General features: G+C 38.0%; 1 protein-coding gene and 1 long non-coding RNA gene across 2 annotated transcripts in view; one reads left to right on the top strand and one right to left on the bottom strand.

Annotated features, from left to right (window-relative positions):
* LOC136254307 (glucose-6-phosphate exchanger SLC37A2-like) overlaps positions 1-17223 on the top strand; it is a gene marked incomplete in the record, with an annotated part of 323373 nt that overhangs the window by 33316 nt on the left and 272834 nt on the right.
* On the bottom strand, positions 13592-16319 carry LOC136253989 (uncharacterized). The gene is made up of 4 exons (XR_010700256.1): positions 15769-16319; positions 14397-14468; positions 14125-14299; positions 13592-13880 (listed from the first exon to the last, which is right to left on the bottom strand). It is a non-coding gene; the product is annotated as an uncharacterized lncRNA (long non-coding RNA).

Genomic DNA, 17223 nt, shown 5'->3' with positions numbered 1-17223 from the left:
TAAGGAGTCTTGAGAATCTTAATTGTGTTTGATACATTAGTTGAGGTTAGGTTTCAAAATATCCTCCACATACTGCACCACTATGCAGTGCTGCACATTACTTGAGAATTGTTTTGTTACTTTTACAGATCACCCAGTGAGCCAAAAGTGAGAATTCGTGATCTTTACAATGAAACTATATAGCGACATTAATTCCAGATTATATAGGAACTGCAAATTTATTTAACATGTCTATTGTAATTCATTCCTAAGTGTTATGATGTTTTGTGTACATGTGAGGTTAATAATTGCATTATATGTATAAATGCTTTGATGATTAATGTAATTAATTTTTGATTGCATAAAATACACAGTACTGTTATTTTGCTTTGTCTGTCTGTGTGTTAAGCTTGTGAATGTATCAATTAAACTTGAAGGTGTATAGGTGTCAACAAACTATGTATGTTTATAGATGCAAACCACAAGGCTGTGGTTTGTGGTAATAGTACATGCTGTCATGCTGCGTATAACTACAGGTATAAGATTAGGCCTATGTCAAATATGCCAGCATAATAGGCTGGAGTGCTATTCCAGCATAATGCTAGCATAATAGGCTGGAGTGCTATTCCAGCATAATGCTAGCATATTAGGTAGATATTTTAAACTATAGAGCTTAATTCCATGTAAATAGATCGATCCTTCGTAATACAGCAGTCCGTGGAAGCATCAGTGCTTTCTAATGGAAGTCATTTTGTAGTGAAATACTCTAACAGAGCATTCACTGATCAAAATGTTCCAAGATAATTGTAGGAAATGCTGCTATCCTAGAAGCATAATGCAAGCATAATGGAAACACTGAAGAGCATAATAGGTGAAAAATTGGGAAATTCCTGCATGCATGACAGCATTTTGGGCAAATATTTTGACTAAAATTAAATTGATTATCAGCTCAGTGGAAAGTCAGCATAGTAGCTACAGTAATGCCAATTTTAGCTATGATGGTATATATACTGGTACTATAGTGGTTATAAACTACATGTACAATTCACATTAAATTTTGTTCACTGACATGACTACATGTACACCAATGGCAATGTAGAATGAGCAATTTGGGGTAACAGTGAAATTTGGGAGGGAGGGAGGGAGGGAGGGAGGGAGGGAGGGAGGGTAAAATTTCACGAGGCGAAGCCGAGTGAAAGTTCCATTTTCAATGCAACACTCGTGGTATTTATCCCAAATTTCACTGCTATACCCATGCTATTCCCAGTTAATACCATACTCACTGCATATACACATGCTGTGCATTAGCGTTGCTATGTACGCAATTTGTCACTATGTACTAAACACGTGTTAACACTAATTGGTGCTACATTGTTAACATAAATTCTAGCCAATGAAATTGCAATTACGACTTTTTCACTGCTACCAGTGAAATACGGGATAAATTTCACTGCTACTATTGAGACTTTTGTATAGGTAGTGAAACAGGTATGGTATTATACTATTAAGTACATGTAATGGAAAATTATTAGTACCACAATATACATTACTAGTGTATACACTGTAAGTTTAGAGGTTAGGTTTTCTACTCAAGAATCCTTTGTTTTCCAGAATAGATGTGCTGCCCTTGCCAACCACCCCCAGCACAGTTCCACTCAAAATAAGAAGGTGATTCTTTTTGTTGTTTCTGAAATTTCACTCAGAATAACCTTTCAGATAAAGCAAAGAAGTGCTAATTTATTTTTGGATTGTTTGTAACATTTGATATCATCATATTTTTTTTAGTACATGTAAATATATGTAAAAGTGGTCACATAAGCAAAGTTTCATCATAGCTGCATTGGACTGCCAATTTAAAAACCATTGTATTTTAGGGTGGTCTAAGACACAATTATTTCTTACCTAAATGAAAACTTATAACATCCTGCAGAGTGCTATAGACTCTTTGCAGGTGAGCTGCTGCCATAGCAACATCTGCCATTTTGGAGTACAGGGTACAACCCGCGTTGCAACCCTGATAGCATAGGAGAGAACATAGGTTTAATCTGGTCAACCTTTGCCATAGAATGCAGAAGAAGTAGCCCTATTTACTGGTTACTCTTATAGAAACTAACACTATCAGGGTTGCAAAAACAGGTTGTGCTCCAAGATGGCGAATGTTGTTATGGCAGCAGCTCACCTGCAAAGGGTCTATAGCATGGGCAAGCACATCCAATTGATGTTGGATTGTTGATAATGTGATCATGTGACCATGCACTTTTGAATCAGGCATGTAGCCATGGGAGGTTTGGGGGTTCTAAAGAACTGCCCTCTTGGATAAAAGGTCCACAATTTTAGTATACAAATCCAATGTTTCTGTAGCAAAAGTCCATTAGCTACAGTTTAGTAGTAAATACTACTAGATAATAAGGAGCTAAATTAAGTGCACCCAGTAGCTCATGCATTCAGTGCTTGTAATGCAATGCGAGATCGAGATACTCTAATAGTTCAGCAATTAACCACCCTAATAGAACAATCACAATTACATTTTCTTTCAGTTACATTTTCTTGTATGCAACTTTATTTACAAAAACTAAAGCTTTCATTAAAACATAAAAATTTTGGTGGGAAAGCCCCTCCCATGCAGAGCCCATGAATAGCAGCAAGAGTGTATAATGTGGGACCTCCCACATTATATACTCTTGATAGCAGCCATATGCATGCTTCAACTCCATGCAACGTGTGAAATTTCATTGTTTAAGGCACTCTTTGCTCTGCTCCACTTTCCATGTTGATCATGACAGAGTGCTCAATCTTTACCATTCTTATTCACTGCAATATATTATATTTAGACGCATGCATGTACAGACTGTATAATTTAAAAAATTACAGTAGCGGTCGAGATATTTCCCAGATGGCTGGTCTTGAGCTTACCTAAAAATTATTATTTTATTGACTGAAATGCCACTAATATAAATTCAACCTTTTAGTACCTGTTTTCAAAACAATTCCTGGGGGGGGGGGGGGGGATACCCTCAGACCCCACTAATTTCAGCATGCGTTTACACACCATAATGTAATCTGCATCATGCCATATAAAAAGGTCTACTTTTCTTCTAAAAGAACCTATCCAGATAAAGTCTGGCTACAGCCCTGTGGATATTTCTACATGTTAAACTACACTGATATTGAAAGCAGTGGACAGAGTTATAATAAATTAGCACTTGTTTGCTTTATTTTAAAAGTCTGTCTGTGTTCACCAGAAGTAATGAAAGAAAGTATCTTCTTATTCCACTAGTTACACTAGTACTACATATACTATATAAGAGAAGTACTCTATAACAAAAATGAGTGGCACTGTGTTGAACTTTTTCCATGTGGTGTTTCTGGTATATATTGAAGATGTAGGGACCACACTGTAGCAGCAGTGTGTTCTAGTATCATTTTACTAAGGATGTGTAATTTCATTTCATGGATGTTCAATCGGATTACTGTTCAATTGTTCAATCGGGTTACTACACACCAAAAAAGTTGTGCAAAGGCTTCATCTTTGATGATGTTCATCTATCACAACTCCCAGGAATTTAGCTGATTTACTTTGCTGTATTTGTAACTATGGATTTGATAACAATGCTTTTTGTAAGTGTTATTATAATAGCTAGATGGATATACATAGATGGATTGAACTTCATTTACCCAGTTCAGTACGTATTTATCAAGCTTGAAATTATGTCAGTATAATTTGTGCAAATACAACTCTCCGTTCATGAACTGTTACAAGCATTTGTAACATTGTAACATCAGTAGTAGAGCTTTATACACTGTGGTGACAATAAAGCTGATACCTCTTCTGTGTCTTACATGAATCAGAGTGTTGTTGTGTGCTCATTTCACTTACTACGTACTTTATTACAGAGATCAGCAATGTATTTATAACAAGACTATAGCCTTCCACCTAAAATGTTTAAAATCATAACACATATAGACAATAGAGTCGTGTGAATTAACACATTCTGTGTGCTAAACTATGAAGGCTTCCTCTACTAGTTATAAATAACAGACTATATTAGTGGTACCTCAGTTTAGTGTGTGTCCTAGACTAGTGTGTGGTACGTAGGTTTAGTAGCTTGAAGATTGTGATCTTGTTGCTGTTTAAAGATACATTGAGAAAGACCAGACATGAATGGAATATATTACTCTGGGTCAGGAACCAACCAGGAGATAGATGATCAACGTTTTGTTCTTCCAGGATATGTTCCCTACCTATCCTTGGTGTTCAAGATGATTGCTACAACAGTCATCTTTCTACTGTCTGGCTGGGTGGTCTACACTATCAAAACCACAAGAAGATTACACAAGCCTCAATATAATTATGTTTATTGCCAATTTACTGGTAGCTGGTATGATGACTACACTAGTAACATGTTAGTCTGGCTGTTGAAGGGTTGGACCTTGAAGTAATTGGTATAGAAGAAAATTTGGTATCAAAAGAAGCGGAATTTTTTGTAGAATGACATATCCGGAGTCCATCAAAACCCACTTTTGGGGAAATTTTTTTATTCCTTATTAAATTTTTTACCGCCAACATTTTCAAGGACCATGTTATTTTGTACATTTCACAAACTGTAAAATGAATTACCATAAATCTATATATATAATATTGTTTGCTACTGTCTAAGGAATTTGATTATGCGGTTTCTGTTTACACAATGGTAACCACAAGAGTCATATAAAGCCATAGCTAACTAGTAAAAATCGGACTGTCAGCTTTGTAACACTAGCAAACGGTGTCCTAATGTTCCTTACAATACAATAAACACTGCTAGCCTTCTTATAATTGAATCAAAATACGTTAAGGCTGGTTTTCAGGTGCTTTACAACTGCACATGCGCAAACACACAGATGGCCTAAAAGCCTGTCTTATAGAAAAGTTGCACTACAATCTCGTAACTTACCTCCTGCCTTTGCTTATCCTTCTCTTGTGTAGACTACATGTAGTCCGGTAGATTTAGCTCAAAAAAGGGGTGAACCCAGAAAAAATTCGAAGAAAGCTAATTTTGGTATCATTGGAAAGAAAATTTTTTTGTAGAATAACATATCCAAAATCCCCAAAAATCCCCCTTGGGGAAAAATTTTTATACCCAATTTACTTTAGGACATCTATAGTAGCTACATAGCTATTATTAACTCTTGCTATTAAGACCTCAAAATGCAAAAAAACTTTTCACATAATAAATTAAACAAAACACAAAAATATTTGTAGCATCAATATAATGGACTCAATGTGACTGCCACTTATCCACAGATCATAAAGATCATATAAGTGGCTCTCACATAGAATCTGAAAAAAATGGAATTGTCAATGTCATTGTAAACGGGTTCTTCAGCATTTCTGCAACTTTCTCCCCTGCAATCACCACATGCTGTTACACACTTTAGTCCATGCTTACGGCAAGAACATATATTACTACCACATGGATTTGTAGTAGAAAGCTTGCATTTACATCGAACAAATTTAAGTAAGTTCTCTGGTGCTGGCTTAAATCTGCCATAATTGGCTGCAGCTTTGAACCATCTAGCTTCCAACCCCATAGTAGGGGATTAAGAGAGTCAGTGGCAAGATTTTTCCGAAGAAGTACTTGCAAATGTACACGCAAACTGTGATAGTGTGCTGCTCTTACAGTTGGTGGAAGTTTTTGAGGATCAACCGCATTAGCTGATGACACCATTTCCATGTATTTAGCATATCTGAGAGTGGTTAATGAATCAGACTGTTTCCCACCAAATACAATAACAAACAAGCTAACACCAGCTTCTCCAACTTGTTCAACTGTTGCATTATTATCCATCATTAAATCTGCAATCAGTTGCACCTTCTTGGATTGTTTTATCTTCTTCAATAAACCAGCTTTGCCTTGTCCGTATGTTGCTGATGTTGTATCACAGCCACTCCAAGCATGCAAAAAGAGAAGATATGATGTTACAACTGGACCTGCTTGTGCAACTAGATCACTAATGCTCCAAACTCTTAATTACTTTCCAGCCTCTGAAAGAAAATATATATTCGCCATGTTCTGTTTCCAGTGGTACATAAGTAACACAAGAACATCAGTGTCATCAGCAACAATATTCACTTCACTTCCTTCAATTGCATACTGAAGTGCACATTTAACAATCATTGTGTCATCATCTCCAGGACTTTGATGTACAGCCTGGCCATCATCTCTTAAATATTGGCTAATTAATACTATGAATTGGTGTTTGTTCTTTTCATTCGCAAGGAACACTTCCTGATTTCTGTAAGCTTCCATGGATTCACACAGCTGAATATCTGCACATACCTTTTTAACACGTCTCAGATGCTCATGGTCTTTAATTGATGGTCCCTGCTCATAGCCATAAAAAACAACACAACTTTCTCCATATTTTCCTAGTACATAGGACAGATACTGCTTTGCAATTTCTTGGTATGACATTTTCTTTCCCCACTTTACCCTATGTAATAAGGCTCCTCCATCAAGAACATGCTTCAATCGCCTCCTAAGTTCAGATGAATCTGTAGAATCTGTTAAGGATTTAGCTAATTGTGCCTTCACAGCTTTACGCATAAAATTGTCCTTAAACAGTGATGTTGGGAATGCTGTTAACTCAAAATCAAAGTAAGGTCTCATGTCCTCTTCCCTTTGCACAATGGCAATAAGCCTTGAGAATAAGATGGTTGGGTTAATGCTTAGCTTTTGCTGGTCAACTTGAACCCCAGGTTTGAGATTAGCTAGGGCTTTTATGTGGCCACTCCTCTTGATTGATGCCTCTGCCGCATTTAATCCATCAAGTTGCACATGAATGTTAAGTCCAACCTCCTCTGCTTTATCAGGATTTATTCCATCACCTGCAGTCGTAGTCAATCCTGATGACAAAGATCGTAGCTTAACTTCATTTAAATCAAATGGCTCATGTTGATCAAACCATTCTTGAATTTTGAGCAGGTCCTGGAAGTCACGCTTGCATCTAGATCTACCAAGTTCGATATGCTGCTCACTTGCATTGGTCTTCATGTTTGTCATTGTTGTCATTGCTTCATGAACTCCAGCACATTTGTGCATACTCAAGATCCACTGGAGGCGGACACTTTCTGTTATACCTCTTTCTCTGGTTAGTCCCCCACGACTTTTGATAGATCGCATCATAACCTGCTCAATAACCAAATCTGTCCATAATCCTGCCCAGTATCTACTGCTTCTACGGACTGCATGAAATCCTTGATTAATGACCATCTCATGCAGCCAAGGAAAGTCCTTCGGTAGCTCCAGCATAAATTGCAAGTAAAGATGGGCACTCTTAACATAGTTTATATGACCAGTTGCAGCAAACAAGTTTAGCATTCTCGTGACTGCAACAAGATGCAATGACCAATTTCTTGACCTTTCTGCCCTGATGAATAACTTCAAAGTTTCTATGTATTCAATATATTGCAACCACAGTTTTGCTGTTGGAGACTTCTCAGAGAGTAACGTCTTATATTTCATTAAACATTCTTCCAGTTTCAAAACTTCTGCTGATTTTGCGATTTCTAAAATTGACATCGATCCATCCTCAAAAGCTCGGTAAATTCCACGGATTGTATTGACTTCAAAAGAATTAATTTTTTCAACACTATTTAAATTCTGTTCATCACTTTCAAGCAATTGAGAATCAGGTATTGCATCAGCTACATTGTTTGGACCACCATCTTCCTCAAATTCGAAACAGGCGTGATTAGTTTCTAATTCACAAGGTAATAATGCAGCCACCAATTTGTTGACTAATGCAGCTTCCACCAAAAAATGGCCACGTAAAGCTCTTGAAATTGCTTTGCCTGACATCATGTGAGTAACTGCATTGGGTCCATAAACTGTTTCTAATGCTTCTTCTAATCCTGAGCCTTTCATTACAGATCCTATACTGCCCATAAAGCTCATCATTGCATGAAACCCACCAAGCCGACAAACGATTTTTAAAGATTTGACTTGATAATTTCGATTGCTTTGATCCACAAGGGTTGATCAAATGTTACACATGGGACAGGTATACCTAGCTTCTGGGCTTCATTTTCAATGTAAAGTAATGTGGAATAAATGCAGGTTTCATTTGAAGGATTCAAATCCACAATAGGTAGAAAAAGCACTTCTGATTTTGCATGTCCCTCACAAGAAAAAGCATGCTGCATAAACCCAGACCAGCTTGGTCTTGGGTGTTCTGCTTCACAAGCTAACCATCCAGCATGCCAAACTAAATCTGAGCTCACATCTAGTGGTAAAGTATAAGGAACTTGCAAGTGGAGAATAGGCTGGTAAATAATAGAAGAGAGGTCCCTTTTGGCATGACCCATATATTGTATTATTGCTAGACCTTTATCTTTCACCACTTCATTCACAGTAATTCGTGGAAGTCTTGGAATTACACGTGCCCTTGTTTGTAATGGCACTGAATCTTTTGGAGAGGACACAGCAATAATTCCCATACCATGAAAGGATCCTTGTCCATCCAATGATGCTACATTGTGGTCAACATTGTCAGCTACCCACTGTGTAAATGTGCCAGGAATGTACTCAGATAGCAAATTATCAAGTGTTTCACTGTGAATAACTGACTGCTTATACTTCATTACTTCATCATAGCTGATGGAAATCCCAAGTGTGACAATTCATTTATTAACCACTTTGAACCAAACACATGGTCCATTTCAATGCCTACTCCAAACATTATGGGTGCAATCACTGACCTCGGCCGAGATGCTTGCACAATTGCATGCCCAATACTATCTTGTTTCACTTCTGAAATGACAATCAGTTTAAGGAAATTTTTTAGATGATGAGGAACCCACTGACTGTTCGTAATATCTTCATTGGGTGGGTAAGTTTTGCAATCATAGAGTTTTTCTCGAATTTCGTCCCGTATAATTTTTGCTGCTGTAGATACAATCCACTCAGCTTTATCCTCCATGCTGTCTCTAGATGACTGCCACTTTTCATTGATAATATACTTAGCCATGTTTTTAAAGCAAACAACATTCTCACGTCCTTCAACATTGGCAAAAAATATATGCTCTTGATAGAGCTCTAGACTTGTAGCTTTTGCTTCAATCTCTTGATTGTATAAACATCAGCACCATCAGAAAATTCAATCATTTTGGAATGCAGCTCAGTAATTGTGTACAGTTCTGCACCAGATTCAGATTCCAGCCATTCAACAAGAATGTTGAACCATTTCAGCATACCTTCATCTTGATGTCTACCTACATGTGTGTTGTAAAATAAGAATTATGTGATATTAAGTAGCCAGTTAATATGACTCACCTGCAGCAGATAAGTTCTTAGGATCTCTTTTCAGACTAAATTTGGTCTAGCAGCTATCATGATACATTGCCTCTGCTGCAACTAAATCGATGCATCCTTGAAGACGATTTTCAACTTCAGATGCCCATTGATCTCCTCTTTCACTACAACGTTCTAGAAGATTGTGACGCATGGGAATAGTAGACACCCTATGCACATGTTGTCTGTGTGGGTGACGAGTATCCACGATAGCAGGTTTAGTACAGAGCAGACAATCTTCCTTCCAGTTGAAGGGTGCTGTAGCGGATCGTAATCTCTTTGCACTTGGAATTTCATCAGCAGCAACAGGATTTTGAGGACCGGGCCTTCTCTTGTCAGTAAATGTTTTACGGCATTCAGGATGTACTAGAACAGTTTCAACTGGGTCAGTACTGCTACATTCATCCAGATAGATATAAAGGTCATCTCTTCCATATTTCTCACAACACTCCATGATGGTTAATATTCCCTTCTTTGTTACACGAATTGATTCTTTATTTACAAACCCTAGCTTGCATATTACACAGTGATCCTTCCTGAAGGCACTAGTAGGGTGCCCTTCAGCCATTTGAATCTATATCAAAATGAGTAGAAACTATAGATAACCTAGCTGTAGCTTCAACATGATGTGTAGCAAACCTCAGTTTCCAGCAGCTCAACACAGGGCTTCCAAACCTCACGAAGGTACACTTTTCATCAAAAAACTGCTTAAGTAACTGAACACATGGCCCACAAACTTCAAGCAAGTTTTAACTTGCCCCCAAAAACTGCTGAGTCATTTCAAAACTGATTGGCTAGCACATTTTTTACACAAGTATAAACAAAAATTCTGCTCATTTTTAGGGACTTCATATGCTTCAAACTAAATTGGGTATAAAATATTTTCCCCATAGGGGATTTTGGATATGTTGTTCTGTAAAAAATTTGCTATCTAATGATACCAAAATCAGCTTTCTTCGAATTTTTTCCGGGTTCAATCCTATTTCTACTGAACTAATGGTTATCACTTCAACATCTCTTCAGTATGCTAGAAACACACCATAGATGAACAGGCGATTACGTAATGTTACGCGGAATAGTGCGCGAAGGAATCATGTACCCATGTTCCCATGCTTGTAGGGGCATACAATTTTCAGGATAGGTGCATTGGCTGGTTTAACGTACGAAGAAAGTTATACGTAGCATTTTATAGCATCAGGGCAGAACGAACGATCAAACCTGCAAACTATATTTGATGATCTTGCTTGTATTATTTCAACTGTTTGAGTCACAATGGCTGATTAAATGTTACACATGGTGTTGGAATATTCAGTTGTTCAGCTTGACTTTGGATGTACATCCATGTGGAATATAATGCAGTTATCATCAAGATGGGTTCAAATCAATAATGGGCAGAAGGAGCACCTCAGATTCTCAAAAAGAACTGTGACAGTTAGAAAAGGCTGTCTGTCTGCATAAAAGCTGAACGATTTGTTCTAAGTATGGCTGAATGTCCATCCACAGTGCTAGAGAAGATTAGAGTGTAATGGCATAGTGTATGGAGTTTGTAATTCATTGATTGTCGAAACAGCTATAGATAATTCCCATACCATGCAAGTTACCACTACCATCTAATGATGCCACATTGAGGTCAACATTATCTGCAACCCACTGACACTCTGCAAGCAAGTTATCAAGGCTTTCACTCTGAGTAACAGATTGTTTGTATCTGTTTACCTCATCATAACTGATGGAGTAACCTAGCTGTGACTGTTCATTTACAACCCAACCCAAACACATGATCCATCTCAACACCAATGCCAAATAGTGTAGGAGTTATAACAGATTTTGGTCTTGCATACTGAATAATTGAATGACCAAATGACCAAATGCCCAATGCTGTTCTGCTCAGGTTGTATAAGTAAGAGTCGCCAGAAATGTTTGCAGATGGCATGGTATCCATTCCAATAACATTAACATTAACAATATCTTCATTAGTGGGGTATGGTTTTGTAAATGTATCCTTTCCCTAATTTCAGCCCTTACGATTTTAGCTGCAGCACTTACTTACTAAGCGCTCTGCTTCCTCTTCTATGTTTTCTTTCTTTTCCGAATACCATTTGTCATTGATAGTATAACCTGCCATGTTTTTAAAGCACAAAATAGACCCACACCCCTTAACCTCTGTAAAGAATATGCAGCCTTCATAATGTTCATGCAATTATTGTTTTAGCCATTTAGGAGTATAAGTGTCAGATCCTCCAGAAAATTCTCTCATCTTGTCATGCAATTCTGATAGTGTATAGAGCTCGGCATCAGCCTCTGATTCAAGCCACTGGTCCAACATGTGGAACCAATGCAACATCCCTTTGTCCTTGGGCCTACCTGGAAACTTTCTATTGATAAAGTGTTTCCTTTATTTAGCAAAAATCGTGAATAACAATTTGCATGGTAATTTGCCTCTGCTGCAACTAAGTCAAAACAGCCATACAGACGTTTTTGAGCCTCAGATGCCCACGTATCACCCTTTTTGTCACAACACTCTAGTAGATTATCACGCATAGCAAGTGTTGTAACATCGTGTAATTTGTTTCTTTCTGGGTGGCGAGCATCACTTTAGCTTTTCCCCACATAGCATGCAGTTTTCTTCCAATTAAATGATATCAAGCTAGACCTTAACTGTTTTGCTTGTGGAAGCTGATCCTCTTCAACACTGCTGCAACAAGTGACCCTTCTTTGATTCGACTGCAGCTTTTATGTACTAAGACTTTTCCAATAGGAGCCTGACTGATACATTCAGTAAGGTGGGAATGAAGCATTCAATGTCCACATTCTTTACTGAAACTAATAAGGCTCATAATATAATAATACCCTTTTCTGTCACTGTGATAACTTTATCATTTTAATATCCTTGTTTGCATATGACACAACCGTCTACTTCAATTGTGCTAACTGCTCCCGAAGATCCCTCTTCGACTATGATAAAACTTGATCTACAGTCAAAATATACACAACTTCAAACCAGCTACCAAATTTTAATGCAGTATACTTGTTGATGATAATACAAAAATTAAAGATAAATTAACAGGTAGAATAAACTAGCAACATGCACTAAGAACAGATTTAATTAATGATCATTACTACATGCGCAGATAGTTAATACCCTACAGCTTACCTTACAACAAAAGCTTTATGCCGCGAATTTCAGTGATCAAGCGCTAAGCTGGTGTATATAGCTCTCAGAAGTTAGAAACGCTTTAATAAGCTTAACTAACTCAAACACTTAATACTGTACTCATACAAACAACAAATTGTGCTCTGTATCAAGACTCACGGTAGTGAGTCGCGCGGCCAGTAAAGCAGAAACGCGCGCCGCAGACAATAAATGACGCGACCACTACGTGAGGATTTTACAAGAACGAACGTTGTCAAATTCGGCCTTCCTGTAATCCACCCGTCACTTACGCTATCCCTCTGAAACTCTGGAGTTGAACTCATCGTGTCACTAGTAACTACCACACAAGCAGTGAAGCAAATCCATGCCGATTGTTTCGTGATCGAGGTTGCCGACATCAAAGGGGAAGTTTCATTTTTTTTTTTTATCGCATGCGGTTAGACGCAACCGCAGGCGTGTGCCTTGCGTTCCTTTGTGCATTCCGAACATTGATCGCCCTGTTATCGCTTCAGTATTCACTCAATCACCTCAAGATTCACATCATCGATTTCACCATACATGATTACCCTACAGTCGTGATTTCAGCACCAAACGAAGTTTCAGTCGTCCTCAGTCGACCTAGAGGCCAAATACAAATCCCAGATTGTTGTTTTCCGCAATACTCGCTTGGCATGTAGGGCAATGTGTCTTTAAACTGTTCTGAAAGTTTCGTTCAGATTGAAACATTTGTTTTCGAGAATGGCTAGTTTGAAATTTGAATTTAGTCGCCCCCACGTCAGATGCTCTCTAAGAATTTTACTCGGAATTTAAAGAATGACGCAGAGCACAACTGCGGTCACTGGGTATTGATGAACTGGCGCTCTATGTAGTTAATCAGTACATATAGCCACCAAGAAGTGTGCTGCCATAGATTATAGTCCATAGATATAATCGATGGTGCTGCATACCATCCTTCGTTTTGAAATTAGTCGCCCCCACATAATTTGTCCTCTAAGGGTGCGGCTTAAAGAATGACACAAGAGTACAACTGCGGTTACCAGTTGTTGACACAAGCTGTGAATAATTAGCACATGTAGCTAGCTTAAAAGGAAGTGTGCAAAATCGCCTAATACAATTGTCACCATGCATTATTGCATTTTATAGCACCCCCACACAAAATTACACATGTAATTACAACATACAGAGGAGACACATGAATACCAAACACTTTTCACAACAATAATGTAAGAATTGTACAATAATGACTGTAATATATCTGCTATGCAAATGTTTTCCAGTGGCCCGCCATGGTAGCAAGTCTCACATGACGGCATGTACATTCATCCAAACACAATGGGAGTAACGAGTTGGTATGATGACAAGTTGGTATGACTCCATTTGTAGAATCCAGATGAGTGGGTGTGGCTCCAGTATGTCTAAACAGTTAACAAACATCCCTGTTATAAATACGTGCTAGAGTTGCAATATAATAGTATAGTATTTAAATGCAATAATACATAGTCTCCATTGCATCATTATCAAACGACACTAAGTGGAGGATATTGTTGCATCTCTAGTATGTACACTCTATCAGTACAGCCTATCTTAATGGCCACTAGTATAGAAAGACAACCACTCTTGAAAAGCCAATTCTAATTTTGAGAATTTATACACTGTTACCTGCTGAATGAGTGAAGGTGGCAATAAACAAGTTCCACCGTAATTTATACACGTGATCTGATCCTGTGTATTCTGTCAGTGGATGAGATCCACTTGGCCAGGACAAAATGTGACTCAAGTGCCCTGGATGATCCATACTCAACCAACTTATGACCCAGTGGCACAATGGAACTGACTATTAATAGAGAATACAATTATATTTATTTCTAAGATGTGTGGATGTGTGGACACATTACAACACATTACATGTACATACAAGACATGCTACGTACTGTTTTAGCATTTCAAGTCACCACATTGTACACGTACCAGTCAACAATGCTTCATAGTGCCCATCAGTAAACCTGAAGAAAAGTTACGAAAAATAAAAATTCACATAAGTACAATGAAACCTCATTAATATGGCAGGCTGTGGGACCAAAAAATTTGGCCTGAATAACAAGGTGGCCTTATTAATGAGGTCATAAGTAATGCTTAGCTATATTTGGGACCTACTAGAGGTGGCCAATATAATGAGGGGGTCTTATTAAAGAGGTGACCACTAAGTGAGGTTTCACTGTACATATAGTTCACAATATTGTGAACAATATTAATGGTTAACAATATACACTGAAACCTGCAGGTCACTTCTTGTGGAAGATTGCTCTCTACACAAAATGACACATTCAGAGATTGTATTTAGATGGATGATACAGTAACGCATTGTGACTTCAATACTCGTGATGTGTCACTGCTAGGCAGCAACCATATACACGGCACTGCCACATCACACTTGCTCGCACACACAATTTTGCTAAAGATTTTACAAATTGATAGGTGTGGCAACTAGCTGTTTCGCTCGCAAGACTGTGTGGCAGCTGTTTCCCTTCTGTACAAGTGGCCACCAAGACAGGTCCACTGTGGATGAAAGCCAGGCATTAGATATTTGGTATTTCATGTGTTGAAGACATTCCAGGGCTTCTGGTAGTCTCAAATCTCACCACAGTTTAACTCAGGCAGTGTTGTGGTCACCACTAAACTACTGGAATGCTGTGTTATGCTCATCTTATGCTTGGCTACTATATTGTAGAACTGAAATGGATACTCTGAAAAATATATCCTATGGATAATGACTTCATCACTTTCTTCATCAGGAGCTTATAAGGACCAATAGTGAAACTTTTTACACTTGGGGCTGACAGTCAACTGCCTATGTCTGAAGCAGTGCTTTTGGTGCTCTAACAGATTGGCTGCCCCCTTGCTGCCAGCACTCACTGTCTCATACGCTGTCATACACTAAATCCATCTCTATAGCCAGTTAGAACAGCATGCTTCTTACCTTTTTTTAAGGCCGCATAATGCAGCCACCTCTTTAAAAGGCAAGGTTAGAAAATTTTGTCCCTACGGCCTGAATAATGACCAGTTTTCACTGTACTATTAGTGATTAGTGATCATGGGGGATTATTTATTAAGATACTAAGATATACAAACGCTACAACCTCTAAATATAGCAGTAAATTTTTTACCCTGGTCCAATGTCTCGTAATAATCGTGACTTCGTGAGAGACTCTACCAGTGTGACAAATACATGTTTATCATGATATGTGCTAATCGCCTTTTTACAATTAAGTTTTACAACACAAATACATGTATAGTTAAACTCACCAATTGCGACTAAATCCCTTCAACACGAAAAGACAATTAATGAGACAACCTTGGAGACAACAGCCACACAAGCCTATTCTGGTGCGTTTATTTAGTAGTAATATAAATTTTAAAAGGCGTTTATTTACAACAGGACATAATTACGCGCCCCTCTATTGTCTCTGTACATACTTGCCTTTTCTTTACTATTCTCATTTCATTTCACAAGATCTCTTGGCAGGGGCGTAGCTTCTTCACTTGAATTAGTCAATGCTTGAAGTAGATCGAGATACTCTAATAGAACAGTCACATTTCTACAAGTGCCATATTTTTATATTGTAAAGTCTGTAAGTAGCTAGTAATTTAAACTATACAATCCGATGCTAAGCAGAAGTTGTAACTATGCTAAATATTGATTGCTGTGTTACAGCTGTTTTGTGACTGCTCTAATAGAGTATCTTGATCGTTTCAATGCAGTACAAGATGAAAGGCAAAGTGTTGTTAAGGGTTTACTAGTTAAAATGGGTGTTAGTTGACTGCAGTTGCATGCCACTAACAGGGCCGTCCATAGAAATTAGAGGGCCCAAGGAAAAGAGTTAAAGAGGGGCCCAGGGAAAAGAGTTAAAGAGGGGCCCAGGGGCAAGGAAGGGTCTAGATCCTGACTGCTCTATTAGAGTATATCGATCTTTCTTTAAACAGGTATTCAAGTGGCCCCTTTCGGGCTGTGGCAGGGGGCAAATACCCCAGTTACCCCCAATGTCGGCGGCCCTGGCCACTAAAATTACAGTTATATTTTAATATTCTGCCACTGTAATCTGGGGTTTCTGTCAAAACCATGGAAACTCACCTACTGTTATCAACAGTGCATTGCTTATTCTAACAAAAGTATTGAAATCCCATCCAAAAACAGCTTATAGCTGTAAAAAAAGTGCACGTCCAAGTAAAGCAGAGTTAACTGCGACAAAAAGTAATGATATCATAATGCGGCCATGTGCGAGGTGTGCAAGTTGTAAAATTAATATTAGCTAATCAGATAATACAATGTTATTGTTAAAGTGTTAATGAGAACTATGTGATGCTGCTAGTTTTTAAGTGTGTGAGCATCTTCATAAATGCCACATAAATTTAATTCTCAATAAAGCAATGTGTATAGATTCTCTGATAGTAATAAATAGTTTGAGTTTGGCCACCTTTCCTTTGTTCGTAGCATTGCTGTATACAGGAAAGGCGGCCAAACTCAAACTATTTATTACTATCAGAGAATCTATACGCATTGCTTTATTGAGAATTAAATTTATGTGGCATTTATGAAGATGCTCACACACTTAAAAACTAGCAGCATCACATAGTTCTCATTAACACTTTAACAATAACATTGTATTATCTGATTAGCTAATATTAATTTTACAACTTGCACACCTCGCACATGGCCGCATTATGATATCATTACTTTTTGTCGCAGTTAACTCTGCTTTA

Source organism: Dysidea avara, chromosome 1, assembly GCF_963678975.1.
Source record: "Dysidea avara chromosome 1, odDysAvar1.4, whole genome shotgun sequence".
NCBI classification, from domain to species: Eukaryota; Metazoa; Porifera; class Demospongiae; order Dictyoceratida; family Dysideidae; genus Dysidea; species Dysidea avara.
This window is presented reverse-complemented; position numbering and strand designations above follow the sequence as displayed.